Source organism: Pleurodeles waltl, chromosome 4_1, assembly GCF_031143425.1.
Source record: "Pleurodeles waltl isolate 20211129_DDA chromosome 4_1, aPleWal1.hap1.20221129, whole genome shotgun sequence".
Taxonomy (NCBI): Eukaryota; Metazoa; Chordata; class Amphibia; order Caudata; family Salamandridae; genus Pleurodeles; species Pleurodeles waltl.
Genome location: NC_090442.1, coordinates 36,780,752 through 36,802,457, shown reverse-complemented (window position 1 = coordinate 36,802,457; position 21,706 = coordinate 36,780,752). Strand labels below are relative to the sequence as shown.

General features: G+C 46.5%; 1 protein-coding gene across 1 annotated transcript in view; it reads right to left on the bottom strand.

Annotated features, from left to right (window-relative positions):
- The window catches only part of LOC138287337 (zinc finger protein 850-like), an 89,130-nt gene that overhangs the window by 3,734 nt on the left and 63,690 nt on the right, over positions 1 to 21,706 (bottom strand). The gene's annotated exons all lie outside the window — the stretch shown is intronic.

Sequence of the window (21,706 nt, the reverse complement as noted above, 5' to 3'; positions counted from 1 at the left end):
CTGAGTTTCCTGAAGGGCCAACATGGTTGATAAAGCACTTGTGTTATTCTCACACATTTTGCACACTAGATCCACATGCATAATATGTGTAAGGCTTCTATTTTGGTTGACTGTCTTTAAATGGGACAATGGTTTCCCATACTTGCGGGTAAAGATCCTTTCTTCTCCTGTTTGTGGAAACAGGGTCAGTTCTCTGTGTTTTATTTAGCAGAAGCCTCCTTCCTTTACCCTTCAGTGTTGTGCTTTTCTCTGGTTGCTGTAGTCTGGACAGAAAGGGTTTACAATACACCTAGAGCATTGGATGGTGGTCTTTTATCATTCTAGAAAGCAGAGAACAGCTGTAGTCACCCCACACTGATCCCACGATCAAAGCTAGTGGTTGACACCAGTTTATACAGGAGGTGGTTTGTCAGTGTTGTTGCCTTAATTTTGTAGAGGTCACTTCTTATAGCCACTGACTTGGCCTTGACTCCTTCTTCCAGGATCTGTCAGTTTACGTTCAGGTTCCTCTGTCGCTGATTGCACTGATATTGTCCCGAATACTGGATCTCATTATTTATGACAGCTTTTACAGATTTACAGCATTATCTTCATTATATATAATCGTTTTGTGCATTCAAGACTTGTTTCCTGTTGGATGTAAAGAGAATGAAAACTGCTAAATGGAATATTTATCTGGTTGTAAAAGTCATCTCTTCTTTACCAATGTTAAAACTTATACCATACACAAATATTTAACTAAAAGTTCTGTTGAGCACATCCCATCTTTACTTCAGAAACAATTGATAACTACCAGTGTTCACAAAGTAATGCACATGGACAAGATTTCATTTAAAGAAGAACAAATTGTGGAAACAGAGATAGATCAGGACATGATGCTGTCACTTACGTTTGAGGAAGTGTAGCATAAATGTAACTCTTCAGGAAGTGTAGAAAAAAGGAAACTCTTCAGGAAGTATATAACAAAGAAAACTCCATTCACACTCCTCTTCACAATCCTTTTTCTGTTCACACTGGATCCTCTGAAGTGCCAACACCTTTCTGTGCATTGCACACACACACACACACACACACACCTATGGTTGCATACTCACTCTACAGGGCTCACTGTTAGCCAAAGCACGCAGCGACTCGTTGTCTGCACAGATCCGAAATCAGATAACGGTCTGACAGTCAAACGGCCATGGTTGGCAATACAGGAATCACAAGATTCATTTTGAGACGTTCACCTGGTAGATACAAACAGGAGGTGCACAGGCAGGTGCTTATGAGGTACAAACAGAGGAGGCGCACAGGTAATGTGCCCTGACAGCGCACCCAGTTTAGTCTTTTGTAGTGATGAATTCCAATGGGTTCTGGGTCTTTAATTACTACATTTAACCTGGCTACTGTCTAGACAAACCAAGGAAAGTAATACACAATACTCAAACTCTTCATAAGGCCGATCTCCAGACTGTAGTTACCAAACTCTTCACCAGCATACTAGCCCAAAGACTGCATCCACTCATGTCACACCCAACAGATCCAGCCCAGACTGGTTTTTATTCAGGCTGGCATTGCTATGGTAATAGTAAAAAGACATTGCACCTCACAGATAAGGTAGAGGGAACAATAGACGAAGAAACATTGTTTGACATGGATCACTGCCCAAACTGGGGTAAGATCACAAAATTACTCTTCATACAGGCCAGTCTCCTGAATGTGAACACTCAAGTCTTCACAAGAATGCTAGCCCATGAGAGAAACTTGCCTGAATTTGGCTCAATCTTTCTTAGATGGATCTTTAACAACTATCACACTCCACACAGAAGAGGTAGCATAGACGGGGCCATGTCACTACCAATAAACATACTCAGGCATAAGACAGGACAGCCCTCTCTCTCCCTTCCTTTCCCCTCTGTATATAGAGCAGATGGCAGAGTGTGAGGTGCAACACAAACTTTACAGGAAAAAAGATCATCAGGAAAAACCACCGACTTGCCCTATAAACTGACAACATCTTGGTGTTCTTGAGCAACCCAACAAAGTATCTTCTTATGAAAGAAATGGATCGCTTTAGCGAGGTATCAGGCTTTAGCATTTATCTTCAACAAACTAACAAAGCCAGTAGGTCTTGCTTATGTGAGACCTAATAGCTTTGTCAATGTCTTTTAGCTATGTTGTACAGCAGCGCAGGGCAGCACAGCTTGGCTAAAATTAGAAAAATAGTGCTGTGATGCAGCATAGGGCTTTGTTTCCTGGCAGGAGGGGTAGGGCAGGCTTGATAACATGAGTGGGGCAACAGGGCAAGTGACAACACAGGAGGGAGCAGAGGGATTAGGCAAACAACACAATGCAGGAGGGCAGGGAGATGGGGCAAACAACAACAAAGCAGGTGAGGCGGAAAGGGGTCAGGAAGTAAACGAGGCAAGCAAGTTAATCAGGGAGGATGGTGGGGGGACGGAACAAGCAACTCAGCCCATGAGTGGAGCAGTAGGCCCAGAGCAAACAGGAATAAAGGGGCAAGCAACGATGACAAGTCAAGCAAAAGCAACGGAGCAAGCAACGGAGCAAGCAACTGGACAGGCAAGCAGCAACAACTCAGAAGGTGGAGTGGGACGACAGGACAAACAAAAGAATGCTTTGGGAAAGGGCAAGCATCACAATATGGGAGAGAGGAAAGCAATATAACAAAGGAGTGATAGGGCAACCAACAACAGGAAGATAAATAAATGACCTCTGAATTCTGAAAGCGAGCAACAGAAGGACACACAGTGGGCAAGGAAACAGTACTTGAGTCAGGCCCCAGGGCAGAGGGCAGCATACGAAGAGGTAGTGACACGGCAAGTGCAAAATAAAGAGAAGCAAAGAAATAAGAATGATGACAAAGCTAACCAATAGTTTACAATGGATGAGCTTTAAGCCCCCTGTAACTGAACAAAATGTCTCACAAGACCAACATACTGGCAAAGACGATACCTTGTTCCCCACTACATATATTTATCTACACAAACACAGCTGAGAAGAGGGTTAGAAGAGGGAGCAGTGAGGAGCGGTCTTCCTAGGAGGGTGATCAGCTGGGGGTATTATGAATGGTACACACAAGGTGTAGCGTCCCATAGAAAACAGCAATATGTAGGGTTACAATTATCACTGTAATGATTTACCCCATCAGGGCTAGGGTTTGTCCTTATCAGGATGCACAGACCACTAATTAATTTCATTGGACTTGTGGGATGATTAAGCCAAGCTAGTCCACAACATTTTTTTTTTAATCTTACCATTGATACAACCAACTAACATTAAAACAGTCTACAGGTTATTTATAGGCAATTTTAGCTATAAATCACCCAGTCTCCAATTTTTTACTTCAAACACGTAGCAAACAGATAAAAGCATTGTTCTTTCGACCACGCACATAAAAAATAAAACAAAAATCTCCAAAAAACTGCTCCTTTGGAGCCCATTGCTTAGTGTACACCACAATCAACGTGGAGCACGACCGGATGATGAAGCATGACTCCTCGGTAGGTGAGGGTCTGAGCATCTGATAAGGATAATCCCTGGACCTAATGAGATAAATCATTATAAGGATAATTGTAGCCCCACAAATTCATGTTTTTTCCAGAACACCACACTTTGTTGTGTACACTTATGACTTAGGAGGAAGTGTGATAGACCATCATAATCCTCTCTGTCCCTTGATATTAAGAGTTATTCCCAGTGATATACCAATATGACTTACCAGATGCAAGACGTGCGGAGTTTGGCAGCTCTGAAGATTTACTGATAGAACCTCTGGCATATGACTCCGCAGGTGGTGTGTGGTAAAAAGGCTGTGGTGCTTTGCAGCTGAAAAAGAAACACAATCACTTTATTCAGAGATGGATATACATATTCTTTGATGGGCAGATCATACTTCATGTTTTGTCATTAAACTAAAACAAGGAAACGCCACAGCACAAGAAGAGAAACTGCTGGATTGGTGTCAGAGGGCACAGACGGTAACGTACGGACTTGTGTGGTAGACCACTAGAAGCAGGGAGGACATCTTGCAAGGAACTAGATTTTTCTTTAGAGGATCAACCTTTTTCGAGACTTTGTGGCAGCCATTTTTAGCAATAGCTATAAAACTCAAGCATGAATGCTTAACAGGTTGCAGTTCTCACAATAAATCCTGCTGATGCTGTATTCTTTTCTAGAGTTGTAAAAACATTTCTGCATTGACTTTGAATCTAGAGCAGCTGGTGTAAAGAATTGACAACAGTGAGACATTCCAGATATTGAGAGATTTAGTGAGAGAGCTGAAATATTGACTTCTGGGAATGAGCGAGAAACCAGTGTGTGCTTAGAGCAGTTGACCTCTGGACCCCAATGGCCACATGAAAAGATAGTTGAACCAGTGAGCGTGGAGACATGAAAAGTTAAAAACCACAATAATGCTTCGTCACATGTGGCACAAGAAGCGTTTAGAGAGGGAAATGCCTGACCTGTGACATGGAGGAGTCAGAGAGATCATCTTTGTGAAAATCAAAATTTAAGGGATTCAAGGGCAGTGCAATGAATCGGAGCTGGAAAAAGTGCTGGCCAGAACAGGAGCTGTCAGGTCCAAGATCTGGTGAGACATTTTATTGGTGTCCACTACATTGCAACTGAATAACCAAGTCATTCCTTTGAGTAATTGACTCACAAGGGCAGTGAAGTAGTAAAGACAAGCAGTCAAGGCATGCCGTGGCACCGAATGGAGATCACACACAGTGCAACATAGTAAAACACACACAATACGGTCACTGTCCAGCCAGAGCTACAACATCAAGACAACTAGGACTTTCATCAACAGGTAAAAAAAGGAGCAGCTAAACATATACTGAAGGTGTTGACACCCCCCTTTGGGCAGAGATACCCCCCCCCCCCCATAATTTACCACTTATCTTCTTTATGCACATACAGTTGGCGTTTGACATTACATAGAACTCGTGTCTAAAGCTAACCTCGGGCATAGTACTCGGGCAGTGGTAGAAAAATCCACTCGACCACACGCATTGGTGAGTCTTATTTGACTACGTTGAGCTATTTTTAATACTTACTCGTCCCCTCTGGCGAGTTGAAACTGAACAGGTGTTCTGTTCAGTTGAAAAGTGGAGGGGCAATAAAAGATGCATTTAAATGTTGTTCTTATGTCACATTTGGTATGTGTTCAAAGACAGAGGTCAAAAGTCAGTTTTTCTTACAATAAATTTTTCTTCTGACTGCAGAGTTCCAGGACTTTGTAAGGTGACCTGCTGCTTAGAATGTAAGATAAAAGGATTTAGGGTGTCAGGTTTTTCCTAACACGCAACATTTAAATGACTAAGGCCCTCATTTGGACCTCGGCAGTCTTTTTGCAAGACCGCTAAAGTTCTGCCAGGCCGAAGACCGCCAGTGCAGACAGTCTCCCGACAAGCGTATTATAACTGCTAGCAGCCCTCTGCCCTTTTTCGGACGGAGAGCCGCCAGCAGCCATACTGGCGGTCGGCGGTGAAGAAGAGGCTGCTCCACGTCATCACAACACCGACCACCGAATCACAACCCAGGATTCGGCGTGGCGGTGTTCTGGTGACGGGGTGCTGGCGGCGGAGCAAGTGAGTGGAGAGGTTTTTGGACATTGCTTAGAAAGTTACTGTGTGTGATGACAATATGTTACCACATCATGGTTTAGTAATATATTTATTAAAAGTGAGTGTTTAAACAAACTGAGGAACACTCCTGCCCTGATGGCAATGTTGTAAGTAAACTAAAAGAAGTCCTATGTTATGTGGGTTAGACCTCATGGGTATGTGGGCAAGATTCTTGTGATGCATGCAGCAAACTTTAGTCTACTTAAACAAACAAAAGAGTTTTTTTGTACTGCAGAAATGCTGAGCTAACTTATTTGAAGGTGCAATCATATGTGAGAATTAAGAAAAAGGCGACTCTGTAAACTATTTGCCTAGGATCACACAATTGAGACCCGTTTACGGGTCAAGTACATTACAGTTAGGTCGAGTAGATTATTTAAGTTACTCGACCTGCGGGTCTAGTATCATTTTTATGATTTTTTTAGCCCTGTCGGGTGCTCTCAGAATTCTTTGAGACTCAGTAGGTCTTTCTACAACATTTACAAACAAAACTAGTCAATGAAAAGTGGTGCATTGGGTCCGAATCCCTGCTACCATGTTTTCAATTCTGAACAATCTAAAATCTAAAAACCATTTGGGTCCCACCCAAGTAACCTACGTGTGTTTTATGGTGTCAAAAGTCTCAGTGTTCAGTCAGAAAGCCATTTATGGTCTTATACCTATGTTTACTGCTGTAAATGGCTCTACTGATTCCTGACAGCTATTTTCAAAATGATCCCTTCCAGGTTTAAATGATTTAACACTGTGTAATTCTCGTCAAGCACAGTTTTACTCACTGTTAAATGTAGAGCAAAAACTGGGAAGTGGGAGGAGCAAGGTGTAGTTAGCGTTGACAGTTTGTGAATGATCACAAACTTGTGAGCATTTCGCAAACTTCAGTGTGACTCTTTCCAAAGCTGGAAATTGTTAGAGATTTGCTTCAGAAAAATGCTGGAGTAACTCTCCTTCCAGGGTGGGAAGAGAAACGGCTCACCAACCAAACTTGGTAGCACATAAAAGGAGTTTCTCCAGGAGAAAATGGTGAGATGGCAATAAGCACTGTGACAATGCATGTCACTAAAATGTTATGTTATGCGTATTTATACAGAACACAATTCACCTGACAGGGTATCCTGGTACTGAAAACAAGAACTACATGAGCTGTGCCTGGTTGTCCATTTCTTGCAAAATTCACAAACTGAGGAGGCAGCTCTGGTATAAAGGGAAAGGTTGTCTCGGGCGTTAGGAGCGTAGGAGAAGACACAACTGCCGGATGTGGTAAGCGGGGGAAGTGTGTGATTGGGAGTCCCGGCTGAGCGGAAGTGTCTAGAGGGCTGTGGAAGTTTATGTAGTTGTTGCGATACGTGGGGGCCAATGTGTGCACGAGGAGTTTGAAGAGTGCTCGTTTGTTGATTGAGAGCCAGGGGAGTTCTTTGAGGTTTGGGATGATGTGGGTTCAGGGAGTAGTTTTTTATGGCCTTACACCTTCTGTGAACAGACATACATAGAATGCATTGCCGTAGTCCAGCTTGCTAGTGATAAAGGCTTGGGTGACGGCTCTGTGAGTGTTGGTAGGGAGCCATTTGGAGAGCTTCTTGAGCACCATGAATGTGTGGAAACAGGAGGCAGGGGCTGCCTTCACTCGGCCAGTCATAGTGAGTTGGTTCTCTATTACTAGTCCACGGTTTTTAGCATGGATTGCAAGGAGGGCTGTAGGTCCAAGTTTGGTAGGCCATTTTGGCAATCATAACTACTTCCATCTTTATTGCTTTGAGCTTGAAATGGTTAGCTTTCATCCATTTGGCATCTTCCGCCATGCCTGTGGAGAAACAAATCTTGTTGTTTGGCATTTTTTCAGAGACGGAGGGTATCTGGGGATCTGCAGCATAGGATATAACATTGACTGCATTCACACGGATGTTAGTGAGTGGCACAATGTAGGTGTTGAACAGGTTAGAGTTGAGTGAAAAGCCTTGAGGAACTTTGCAGATGAGGTTGGAGTCTTCTGAGATGAAGAGAGCCAAGCTGACAGACTGGGTGTAGCTTGTAAGAAACAAGCAGATCCAGCAAAGTCTAGGTCCTTGGATGCCGGCTTTATGCAGTCGTTCGAATAGGATGTGGTGGGAGATAGGTCGAGTAGGATGAGGGCAGAGGTCAATCAATTGTAGAGTGTGGCTACTTACCCGCAAGGGTATCCTGGTGCAAGGGTTCTTGCTGGGATCAGTCAAAAAGCCAGGTCTTGAGTCCCTTTCTGAATTCTGGGAAAGAGGATGATGTTCGTGGTGAAGGGAAAGGTCATTCCAGGCCTTGGAAGCGAGGTAGGAGAAGGCTCTTCAGAGGATGCCGGGAGTGTGTGAGAAGGAGGCAGAGTGCAGGTGTCTGGAGTGTCTGGTGGAAGTTCAGGCGGTGGTTGATGTATGCTGGTCCTTGGTTGTGGAAGACATTGTAGGTGTGTGTCAGCATCTTGAATTGGTATCTTTTCTGAATGGGGAGCCAGTGAAGGTTCATGAGTTGGGGGGTGTTGTGGATCAGTTTGGGAAGGTGGAGGATGAGTCTTGCAACTGAGTTCTGTATCATCTGGAATCTCTTCAGGAGATGGGTGGTGAGTTCTGTGTAGAGTGTGTTGCTGTAGTCCAGATGGCTGGTGACTAAGGCTTGAGTGGTGGTTTTCCTGGGGCTGATGGGGAGCCATCTCAAGATCTTTCGGAGCATGCAAAGGATGTGAAAGCAGGCGGAGGAGACTGCGTTTCATGGTGAGTTTGCTGTACAGGATGATGCAGAGGTTGCGGGCTTAGTCTGTCAGTGTGGGTCCAAGCTTGGAGGGCCACCAGTGTTATTCCACAAGGCAGGGTTCTGACCTCTGCATGTTTCCATCTGTCGGAAAAGGCAACCATGGTGATGCATTGAGAATGAAGGCAAGATTGCCACTGATTTCCTTGCTCACGCTGTTGAAGGAATATTGAGGGCAGGGGTCCACGGGTGCTCCAGAGTGGATGGAGTTCGTGATGGCTGTGGTAATCTGTGTGGTGAGCTGTTCCCATGAAGTGAGGGGTGGTTGAGGGTGGCGTTGGTTGGTGTGAGGAGGTTGTAGATGTCGGTGGGTTAGGGTTCAAAGTTACTGTACATGGTTGATATCTTGGTGTGGAAGTAGACCGTCAGCATGTCACGGAGTTCCTGGTAAGGGGACATTTAGTTTTTGGTGTCTGACAGGCAGGAGAACTCTCTGGCGATGCTAAAGAGTTCCTTGCTGTGGTTGGAGCTTGCTTCAATGCGGTCTGCTAGGGCAACTCTTTTCGTGCCTTTTAGGCGTTGGTAATATTGGTTGGGGGCTGACTTGAAGGTGGCTTGGTATGTGGGATCTCTGCTAGTGTGCCACCTTCTTTCTGGCAATTTGCAGTTGCGTTTCATTGTCCTGAGTTCTGGTGTATACCAACTGGCTTGTTTGGTAAATCTGCTGGTCTTGGCTGGCTTGATGGGGGCAACTCTGTTGATGCAGTTGGTGATCCAGATGGAGAAATTCTGGATGGGATGTTCAAGGTTGGTTGCGGATTCGGGCCAGGTCGTATTGAAGGCATTCATCCATTGGGTCTCTGTCACTTTATTCCTGCTGCAGTGGGAGGAACTGGGGACCTGGTGTTGGTGCATGGGGATCCTGCGATGGGGAAGTGGATAATGGCGTGGTCTGAGCAGGTGACTTTGGAGACATGACTGTACTTAGCTCTGTCGCTGGCCGTGAAGATAGGGCCCAGCGTGTGCACTGCGCTGTGTGTGGGGTTGGTGACCAGTTGGGTGAGGCTGATGTTGCTCATGCTTTCCAGGAGTTTGACTGAATTTGCATCTTTGGGGTCATCGAGGAAGATGTAGTGCTTGGAGTCAATGGCATGTGGGGCGATGAAATTGGGGATGGCGTTGCAGAAGCCAGGGCATGTTCAGTGAAGGTCTATAGGTGAGGGTGCCTCTGATGGTAGTTTTACCACTGGTTTGGAGTTGGAAGTTTAGGTGTTCCAGGTTTGGTATGATGTTGTCTTCACTGGTGGTGCAGCAGTTTCTTTGTGTACCAGAAAGGTAGAGGTGTTTCCTCTGTCATATGTTGTCTGTTGTGGAGATAAGAGCGGGCCTCTCTTGTGCCTGAATCAAGAATGAGGTGGTTGAGAGGGTCAAGTCATTGAGGTTGGTGGCAAGACGTTTGTCTTTTCCATAACATTAGCTGGGCAGGTTAGCAGCCAGATGAGCTGATAGTTGGTGAGCATCTCTGTGTCCATTGAAAGTTTCTTGAGGAGGAGTGGGAGGTACTGTGGCATGTTTGCAGGCATCCGGCACAGTGTCCTTTGGTGAAGACGTAGTTAAGGCAGGAGTAAAAGGACACTCTGCAGTGTATGGCTTTGTTTTTGGCCTTCCCAGACAAGTTTCAAATGCTTCGCAATGATGGGCTTGGTGCTTAGAGCTGACAGCTACTTTTGACACTGCTGAATGCTTGATATTGGTCAACCGTCCTTCGGCGACAGGTATTTTTGCCTAAATTTTCAATGCTTCTGCTTCTTTCTGTGTGGGTGCACATGGGTTGCTGCTTCTGTGCCCTTCTAGTCAGCAATGTAGGTGATAGTGTATGGAGCAGTCCATGGTATGTTATGTCTCACCCTTTCTCTTTAATCTGCATGTGGCACTACTGAGGGGTTTTCCACTCCTTTAGTTTGACGGTATCACCCTAAGCCGATGACATAGCATTTTCATAGCTGGAATGGAAGTCTGACAATTGCACTAGTTTTCTGGGGGTCTGCCTGACACCCATTCAAGTGCTAACGACTACTAAAACTTTAAAGATGTGTTACTACTGGAAAAGTTGATGTCAGTATTCACCATGATACGTTCACATAGAAAAAGAAACTGCATCATTATTATCAGATTCGCCCATCAGATTATGAACTCTCCCTCGACAGGCAGGCACTTAGGCCTGAAGTTACTGCCTGACAGGTCACAGGTGGAGCAGCAGCATGTAGCCCAGACAAATGTACGAACAGGAAATCTATATCAATCCCACAGATAATCACAGCGACACCACTATGGACCCAAGAGATTGGCCCCAATAAAACACATGTGGCCGGAGGGGTGCGCAAATTCCCAAATTACCATAAAGTCAGATGCTACATGAAGTTAGGAATACTTAGCCAATCAGAACACAGCATGCCATGAACACACGCCCCTCAGGCCAGACATCTGGACACATTACTCACTGGCCCTCATTGTGTCCATGCAAGGTCAAGGACTACATGCATATGTTAACAGGACCTTATTTATGACTCCAAGACAACTGGTCCGATTGCTTACCCAGCAAGGAATGTTGTAATTGTTTTATTCCACCCAAAGAAATGTATAAAACCCCGCTCAGATGGATTGTACACTGAGAGACAGTCCTCAGACCCCGTTTCTGTAACTGCTCTTCTGGCCATAATGTGTAATTAAACGAACCGTTCCTGTTTTGCCAAACACCTCTTGTCTTTTGTTTTTTAAGATAAATTCACATTTGAGCAACAACACTATAAGGGGCATATACCGTGTGTGCTTTGCACCCTGCACCACTTATTTCTAATACTAAACAAGAGAATCTGCGCACATTACGCTGTGTTTTACTTACATTGTAGGGAGAGCTAACAGAAGAGGAAATCTCTGCACTGCACTACTTTTGAATACACTCCAAGGAGGCACTTACAGTAGAAATTGGATTTGTAACTACACCAGGGTCATGTGGGTGTGACCTGCTTCAAATAGGAAGCCCTGTTTTCATCTCTGAGAGACTCCCTTGTTTACGAGCAACATATGGAACAGAAACAAAATTGTTGTTCTTGTGTTTTACAACTGTGGATCCTTAGAATGATTCTGGCATTACTCCCCACTCCTAAGAGAGTGGAAGAGGTAAGAGCATTTATTCCTATCAAGTAGACTATCCATCTTGGCATATTGAAGGCAGGGATGGGAAGACTACAGCAGACTCAGGATATATCAGTAATGCAGATGCTAGTGCTGCAGAAATGTCATCATGTCATTTCACTGGTTCCCAGGAAAAAAACACTTTACAATCCTCTGTCTTATTCATTAGGCCTTTTACAAAGTACAGAGGTACAAGTTGGTGCCCCACACTCTTACATGGCTTCTGCGATCCAGCCAACAGGCCGGAACTCGTATTCCTTTTTTCCAGAGGACTAGATGTAGGCGGAGGATCTTCAGTGATCTGGGTCGCCACCTTTGTAATGGGCTATCTTTGGTACCCTTGACTCATCCCTTTCCATTATGAAGTCAGAGTTGCTTCAGGAGCAATCTTACAATGTACTTATGTTGCTGAAGCGCTGTCCTGTTGGTTTGTGCTTTGACTGTCTGCTTTAAGTCCATGAGTCTGTCCTTGGTCCACTAGTGCCAGGACACCTGTGGTCACAGTATGATCAACAGATAAAGCATTTCTACAGCTCCAGGGCCCTGGATGAAAAAGTAGTGCAGTGCGCACAGATTTCTCAAAGTTTAATAAGACAGTATGCACAGATTTTTCATAGTGCAATAGGAAGCAGTGTGCACAGATTTCTCACAGTAAAGTAAAATGCACTACACCATGCACAGATTCCTCATAGTGCAGTAAGATATAGTGTAGTGACTTAGGCTCCTCATAGTGAAGCATAATGCAGTGAAACATGCACAGATTCCTTATAGAGCTGAAAGATACAGTGCATAGATTCCTCACCGTGCAGTAAGATGCAGTGCACAGATTTCTCACAGTGCAGAATGATGAGTGCACAGATTCCTCACAGTGCAGTAAAATGCAGTGCAGCGTGCACAGATTCCTCACAGTACATTAAGTTGCAGTGCAGTGTGCACAGATTCCTCACAGTGCAGTAAGATGCAGTGGTGTGCCCAGATTTCTCACAATGCAGTAAGAGGCAATGAATTGACACAGATTCCTCATAGTGCAGTAAGAGGTAGTACAGCACACATAGACTCCACACAGTGTAGTAAGATGCAGTGCAGTGCACAGATTCCTCACAGTGCAATAATGTGCATTACAGTTGCATTGATTCCTCATAGTGCAGTAAGATGCAGTGTGAACAAATTCCTCACAGTGCAGTAAGATGCAGTGCTGCGTGCACAGATTCCTCATAGTGCAGAAAGATGCAGTGTGGAATGCACATATTCCTCAGAGTGGAGTACGATGCAGTGCAGTGGCACATATTCCTCACAGTGAAGTAAAATGCAGTGCAGTGCACAGATTCCTCAGTGCAGTGTCACATATTCCTCATAGTGCAGTAAGATGTAGAGCAGAGCACTGATCCCAGTGCATCAAAATTCTCACAGTATAGTAAAAAGCAGTGCCATTTTCACAGACATCCTCTTCCGTCAATGTCCCACAAAGTGTAGTAAAAAGCAGTGCAGTGTGTCCAGATTCCTCACAGTGCAGTAAGATGCAGTGCACTGTAAACCAACTCCTCACAGTGCAGTAAGATGAAGTACATGCACAGATTCATCACAGTGCAGTGTACAGATTCCTCATAGTGCAGTAAGAGGCAGTACATTGTAAACAGATCGATCATAGAGCGAAAAGATGCAGTGCAGTGCAGATTCCTCACAGTGCAGTAAGATGCAGTGCACAGATTCCTCACAGTGCAGAGCAGCGTGCACAGATTTCTCACTGTGCAGTAGGACGCAGTGCAGCGTGCACAGATTCCTCACTGTGCAGTAGGACGCAGTGCAGTGTGCAGAGATTCCTCACAGTGCAGTAAGATGCAGTGCACAGATCCCCTCTTTAATACAAATGATGGCCACAAACACCCCCAGGGCCCCGGGTAGAAGAGCCCAGCTCAGCCCGGCTCCTGGCAGAGATTTCCTCCAGAATTATTTAGTCTATTTCTACAAACACAGCAGAAGGTGCTGACAATCTCCTACCTGAGCAGAAACCTGTGCAGACATTTCCAGGCTCTCTCCTCCTCCTGGGGCTGGGTAGGGGGGGGTGCAGGTGCAGATTTGGAGTCTGAGGGGGCCTGTGAGGGTCTGAAGGTGAAGATACCTGCACAGACCTTCGGGGGCTCTTCCTCCTCTGCGGGAGGCTGGACACAGAGGGTGAAGGAGGCTGAGACCCGCTGCTTGTGTTGTGCTATCTCTGCCGCCGCTGACCTCGAGCCTATTACATTCTCTGTCCGGAGGAGATCGTTTCAGCTTCTGCTGCTTGTTCTGACTCTACCGCAGCTGACCCAGAAGTTATTCTACTCACATGCCTGGGAGGGGTTCACCAGGTTCTGCTCCTTCTCTGCCTCTGCTGGTGGTGACCGGACATTATTACACTTACAGGAACGTATCAGCTTCCGCTTCTGGTGCTGTCCCTGCCCTTCGTCACCCGGAAGTGAAACTGTTCACCAGTTCGTTACACAAGGACAGGTGAGGGTTTCGAGGTCACAAAGGAGGTGAGCCTTTGGGAGGCGGCAGGAGGGAGGAGGGAGAGGGAGGAGGCAGGAGGAAGGGCCAGGAGTGGAGGGAGGGCCAGGGGTATAGGACAGGGCCCGGTGGACTTTAAGGGGAGAGTCAAGTCAAAGAGTCCAGAGTTTCTTTTTTATATTTCTTTTTAAATATAATATCCAGGTATTCTTGTTGTAAAATATCTAACACCGGGCGGTCTCGGTGCTCTGGTTGGCACAGAAACCGGACTGAGAGGCATGAAGCAGGCTGTTCCTCTGCAGGTATTCGGTGAAGTGCTGGTTGGTGTCCTCCTCCAGGACTTTGATAGGGAGGGGTAGCAGTGGGATGGGGTGGTAGTTCTGGAATATGCTGTGGTCGGCGGAGGGTTTCTGGAGCAGAGGTGCATGCATTTCTCTGCAGTGGTGTCCAGAGCATGTTGATGTTAAAAGGGGACACCTGATATGCTGCAAGGATCGGCTTATAGCCTTAGAGAAGGGTGCAGGAACCCAATGTTGGCACCCCACCTTACATCTTTGTAAGCAATCTCATCCATGCTACACATACACAGTGAATGTGGATGCCTAGTTATCACACTGATGTTATAGACAGCCCAACCCACTAAGGTTCGATTAAAAGACCATCTTATCCTGCTGTTGTAATCGCCTGTCACCGACTGTTATTAATGTCATAGCCTGGTCATCACCAGGACATTCATCTCCTACAGGGGCTCTTTTCTGTCAATTCCAGGATTGTGTTGAACAGCACTCTCATACACATGTGCATGTGTTTCTCTTCTTCTCCCACAAGACTCCTGGATCTTAATGTTATTTCTTCATGACGTCTTCTCCGAGGGGACCTGCTTATCGTGCAATATTATATTATGTATCTTGGGCTAAAGTATGTGGGATGCATAACTGCGGAATATATCAGAGGGACTACCCCCCACTAATACCATATTTCAGGTTATGAAATTCAGTCAGGTGTTAGTTGGGTGCGTTATGGCCCATCAGTATCTAAGCTGAGTCCTCCCACCACAGAGGCGAAGTACACTGTTCTCCTGACACCCGGTTCTGTCTCACCTGTTTCTAAAAACAAAAAGGACTCTTGCAGTCAGCAATATAGGTTTAGAGACGACTGTTCTTGTTTTTTCTTCCAAGTCTTTATTCCAAAACCCTCAACGTTGCCTATTCAGGGACTTCCACAAACATTTTTTGGCAGAAGCCCTGTTAATCCAGCAGCCACTCCCTGTGCAAGACTGCCAAGCTTTACACTGCAGAGGGGTGGCCAATTCCGCTCCCCCAATCTCATTCTTCTGCAACACTAAGAACATTTATTGAAGGCATCCTTCCAGCATCATCGTATTCTCTTACTCTACAGACATGCCTCAAAGCCTTGGCCTCCAGGGGGTCTATTTAGCATCCCCTCATACAAACTACAGATGTGCCACAGAGCCTTGGCTTCCAAGGGGTCCATCCAGCATCAACTCATACACTAACTTTACAGACATGCCGTGAAGCCTTGGCCTCCAAGAGGTTCATCCAGCATCATCCCATACAGTGACTCTACAGATGTGCTGCAAAGCTTGGCTTCCAAGCGCTCTATCCAGCATCATCTCATACATTGACTCCACAGATGTGTCTCGAAGCCTTGCACCCACATACACTGTGTTAGAAATTGGGTCTTTAATTGGCAGAGGTATACACCCTTGTCCAAGTCTGGCCACAATCCTAGTCAGGGTAAGTCACACACAATCCAAATTATCCTGTGCCCACCCTTCGGTAGCTTGGCACTGAGCAGTCAGGCTTAACTTAGAAGGCAATGTTTTAAGTATTTGTGGAATAAATCATGCAATAACACAGTGAAAACACCACAAAAACACACCATACAGGTTTAGCAAAATATAAGATATTTATCCAGTTAAATTAAGGTCAAAACGATAAAGATTCAAGAAGCACAAGTCGAAATATCACTTTTGGTAAGAATAAAAAGCGTCTTAGATCTTAAAAATCAACAGTTGTCTCTTGTTTGCACAAAGTACCTGGTTTGCCTAAAAATTATCATGCACGAAGACCGCAGAGGAGGAGATGCGTGAAAAACTAAGTTGTGCGTTGGATTTTCGGACGCGGCACAGACATTGCGTGGTTTTTTTGCCACGCTGCAAGGGGCTTTGCATCGATTTCTGATGCAGAGTCTTGGGTCCTCACTGCGGTGCAGGGTTCTTTGGACGCCCAGGAATGATGCGTGGAAAACCTAGACATGTGGGACGAAGTCACCAGCGTTGTGTTCATCTGGTATGGCGATGCGTTGAATTTTGTGACGCACGGCAGGCGCTGCGTCGATTCTTCACTTAGGAAGTCGGGCTGCCTCGTTCTTGCTCCGCTGTGCATTGATTGGGTAGGGCCGTGTGTAGGAAAGTACCATCTTGCCTGGCATGTTACCCCCATTTTTCACTGTATATATGTTGTTTTAGTTGTATGTGTCACTGGGACCCTGGTAACCCAGGGCCCCAGTGCTCATAAGTGTGCCTGAATGTGTTACCTGTGTAGTGACTAACTGTCTCACTGAGGCTCTGCTAATCAGAACCTCAGTGGTTATGCTCTCTCATTTCTTTCCAAATTGTCACTAACAGGCTAGTGACCATTTTTACCAATTTACATTGGCTTACTGGAACACCCTTATAATTCCCTAGTATATGGTACTGAGGTACCCAGGGTATTGGGGTTCCAGGAGATCCCTATGGGCTGCAGCATTTCTTTTGCCACCCATAGGGAGCTCTGACAATTCTTACACAGGCCTGCCACTGCAGCCTGAGTGAAATAACGTCCACGTTATTTCACAGCCATTTTACACTGCACTTAAGTAACTTATAAGTCACCTATATGTCTAACCTTTACCTGGTAAAGGTTAGGTGCAAAGTTACTTAGTGTGAGGGCACCCTGGCACTAGCCAAGGTGCCCCCACATTGTTCAGAGCCAATTCCCTGAACTTTGTAAGTGCGGGGACACCATTACACGCGTGCACTACATATAGGTCACTACCTATATGTAGCTTCACAATGGTAACTCCGAATATGGCCATGTAACATATCTATGATCATGGAATTGCCCCCTCTATGCCATCCTGGCATAGTTGGCACAATCCCATGATCCCAGTGGTCTGTAGCACAGACCCTGGTACTGCCAAACTGCCCTTCCTGGGGTTTCACTGCAGCTGCTGCTGCTGCCAACCCCTCAGACAGGCATCTGCCCTCCTGGGGTCCAGCCAGGCCTGGCCCAGGATGGCAGAACAAAGAACTTCCTCTGAGAGAGGGTGTGACACCCTCTCCCTTTGGAAAATGGTGTGAAGGCAGGGGAGGAGTAGCCTCCCCCAGCCTCTGGAAATGCTTTGTTGGGCACAGATGTGCCCAATTCTGCATAAGCCAGTCTACACCGGTTCAGGGGACCCCTTAGCCCTGCTCTGGCGCGAAACTGGACAAAGGAAAGGGGAGTGACCACTCCCCTGACCTGCACCTCCCCTGGGAGGTGTCCAGAGCTCCTCCAGTGTGCTCCAGACCTCTGCCATCTTGGAAACAGAGGTGCTGCTGGCACACTGGACTGCTCTGAGTGGCCAGTGCCACCAGGTGACGTCAGAGACTCCTTCTGATAGGCTCCTTCAGGTGTTAGTAGCCTATCCTCTCTCCTAGGTAGCCAAACCCTCTTTTCTGGCTATTTAGGGTCTCTGTCTCTGGGGAAACTATAGATAACGAATGCAAGAGCTCATCCGAGTTCCTCTGCATCTCTCTCTTCACCTTCTGATAAGGAATCGACTGCTGACCGCGCTGGAAGCCTGCAAACCTGCAACATAGTAGCAAAGACGACTACTGCAACTCTGTAACGCTGATCCTGCCGCCTTCTCGACTGTTTTCCTGCTTGTGCATGCTGTGGGGGTAGTCTGCCTCCTCTCTGCACCAGAAGCTCTGAAGAAATCTCCCGTGGGTCGACGGAATCTTCCCCCTGCAACCGCAGGCACCAAAAAGCTGCATTACCGGTCCCTTGGGTCTCCTCTCAGCACGACGAGCGAGGTCCCTCGAATCCAGCAACTCTGTCCAAGTGACCCCCACAGTCCAGTGACTCTTCAGTCCAAGTTTGGTGGAGGTAAGTCCTTGCCTCACCTCGCTGGGCTGCATTGCTGGGAACCGCGACTTTTGCAGCTACTCCGGCCCCTGTGCACTTCCGGCGGAAATCCTGTGTGCACAGCCAAGCCTGGGTCCACGGCACTCTAACCTGCATTGCACGACTTTCTAAGTTGGTCTCCGGCGACGTGGGACTCCTTTGTGCAACTTCGGCGAGCACCGTTTCACGCATCCTCGTAGTGCCTGTTTCTGGCACTTCTCCGGGTGCTACCTGCTTCAGAGAGGGCTCCTTGTCTTGCTCGACGTCCCCTCTCTCTGCTGGTCCAATTTGCGACCTCCTGGTCCCTCCTGGGCCTCAGCAGCGTCCAAAAACGCTAACCGCACGATTTGCAGCTAGCAAGGCTTGTTGGCGTTCTTTCGGCGGGAAAACACTTCTGCACGACTCTCCACGGCGAGAGGGATCCGTCCACCAAAGGGGAAGTCTCTAGCCCTTTTCGTTCCTGCAGAAACCTCAGCTTCTTCTGTCCAGTAGAAGCTTCTTTGCACCCGCAGCTGGCATTTCCTGGGCATCTGCCCATCTCCGACTTGCTTGTGACTTTTGGACTTGGTCCCCGTGTTCCACAGGTACCCTAGATTGGAAATCCACAGTTGTTGCATTGCTGGTTTGTGTCTTTCCTGCATTATTCCTCTAACACGACTTCTTTGTCCTTAGGGGAACTTTAGTGCACTTTGCACTCACTTTTCAGGGTCTTGGGGAGGGTTATTTTTCTAACTCTCACTATTTTCTAATAGTCCCAGCGGCCCTCTACAAGGTCACATAGGTTTGGGGTCCATTCGTGGTTCGCATTCCACTTTTGGAGTATATGGTTTGTGTTGCCCCTATCCCTATGTTTCCCCATTGCATCCTATTGTAACTATACATTGTTTGCACTGTTTTCTAAGACTATACTGCATATTTTTGCTATTGTGTATATATATATCTTGTGTATATTTCCTATCCTCTCACTGAGGGTACACTCTAAGATACTTTGGCATATTGTCATAAAAATAAAGTACCTTTATTTTTAGTATAACTGTGTATTGTGTTTTTCTTATGATATTGTGCATATGACACTAGGTGGTACTGTAGTAGCTTCACATGTCTCCTAGTTCAGCCTAAGCTGCTCTGCTAAGCTACCATTATCTATCAGCCTAAGCTGCTAGACACCCTATACACTAATAAGGGATAACTGGGCCTGGTGCAAGGTGCAAGTACCCCTTAGTACTCACTACAAGCCAGACCAGCCTCCTACACCGTGCATAGAATTTTTGGTTGCAACGCAGGCACTGCGTCGATCTTACATCGCTCCGGTTCAGCTGTGCAGTGATTTTCTTGTCGCAAGGCAAGCTGTGCGTCGTTTCCGGCAGACTGTGCATCCATTTTTTGGGACACAAGGAGATGTGATGAAGTCCTTTTGGCCCTGAGACTTCAGAAACAGGAGGCAAGCTCAATCCAAGCTCTTGGAGAGCACTTCACAGCAGAGCCAGATGCCAGCAAGGCAGCAGGACAACAGCAAGGCAGCAGTCCTTTACAGCAAAGCAGTCCAGGTGAGTTATTTGGGCAGCCAGGCTGCTCCTCTTAGCAGCTTTCAGGATCTGGTTCAGGGAGTCTGTCCTAGGAAGTGTCTGAGTTGGTATGATCAGGGACCCAGTTTATATACTCAAAAGTGCCTTTGAAGTGAGGGAGACTTCAAAAAGTGGTTTTGAAGGTCCGCTTTCAGTACAACCCTGTCTGCCAGGGTCCCAGTAGGGGTTTGGCAGTCCATTGTGTGACGACAGGCCACAGTCCTTTGAAATGTAAGTGTCAGGCCCCCCACCCTTCCAGCCCAGGAGGACCCATTCAGTATGCAGGTGTGACTGAGCATCCTGTGTTTGTGGTTGTCTGGATGAAATGCACAAGGGAGCAGCCCAGCCCAGACGTGGATTGGAGACACACTGTAAGGCACAGAAGGATTTAAGTTCAGAGAAAGGCTCACTTTCTAAAAAATCCAACCACACCAATAAGCAGCATTTTCTATAAACACTCTGGCCATATTAAATATGACCTGTCTACCCCTTTCTGATCAGAATCTACTACTCAAACGGTATATGAGGGCAAACCTAATGCTAGCCTATGAAAGGAGCAGGCCTCACAGTAGTGGAAAATGAATTTAGGAGTTTTCCACTTCCACTTACAGGACATATAAAACACACAGGTATATGTCCTGCCTTTTACCTACACAGCACCCTGCCTTGTGGGTTTCCTAGTGCCTACCTTAAGGGTGACTTGTATGTAGAAAAGGGGAAGTTTAAGGCTTGGCAAGTACTTTTTAAATGCCATATCGAAGTGGCAGTGAACCTGCACCCACAGACCTTGCAATGGCAGGCCTGAGACATGGTTAAGGGGCTACTTATGTGGGTGGCACAGTAAGTGCTGCAGACCCACTAGTAGTATTTTATTTACAGGCCCTGCGCACATGTAGTACACTTTACCAGGGACTTATAAGTAAATTAAATATGCCAATTGGGTATGAGCCAATGTTACCATGTTTTAAGGGAGAGAGCATGTGCACTTTAGCACCGGTTTGCAGTGGTAAAGTGCGCAGAGTCCTAAAACCAGCAAAAACAGTGTAAAAAAAGTGGAGGGAGGAAGGCAAAAAGTTGGGGGTGACCACCCTAAGGCTGTCCAGTCTAACACACTGACTCTACAGATGTTCTATGAAGCTTGACCTGCAAGGGGTCCATCCAGCAGCAGCTCATACACTGACTTTACAGCCATGCCACAAAGCCTTGGCCTCCCAGGGGTCCATCCAGCATCATCTCATGACTACATGACCCCCCTGGCTATCACCATCAGATCACACAAACTCAACATTATCTCCTACGCTAACAATACACAGCTCATCCGTACACTGCCTAAAGATCCCTCCCCCACAAAAGCTAACTTCCACAGATGCATGATGAATGCAGCAGACTGAATGAAGGACAACTGTCTCAAACTCAACACTGAAAAAACAGATGTCCTTATCTTTGGGAACAACACCTCGCCATGGACTGACACATGGTGGCCTGCAGAGCTCAGCACACCACCCACCCCAACAGCACGCCTGCAACCTCAGCTATATCCTGCATAGCAAGCTATTTATGAAGAAACAAGTCCACGCAGTTTCATCTGCTTGCTTCCACACCCTTTGCATTCTCTACAAGATCTTCAGGTGGCTCCCAGCAGTCACCAGAGGACCGTTACATAGGCCCTTATTACCAGCAGACTAGACTACAAAACGCACTCTACGTAGGAATCAAATCATGCCTCCTGAAGAGACTCCAGACAATACAGAACTCAGCAGCAAGACTCGACCTCTGCAGAGGGATCCCCATCACACCCCATCTCAAAAAACGACACTGGCTCCTGATTCAGAAGAGATGCCAGTTCAAGATGCTAGCCCAGGCCTTCAAGGCTCTACACAACAAAGAACCAGCATACACCAACAAATGCATGACCTTCCACCAACCGACCAGACACCTCCAATCA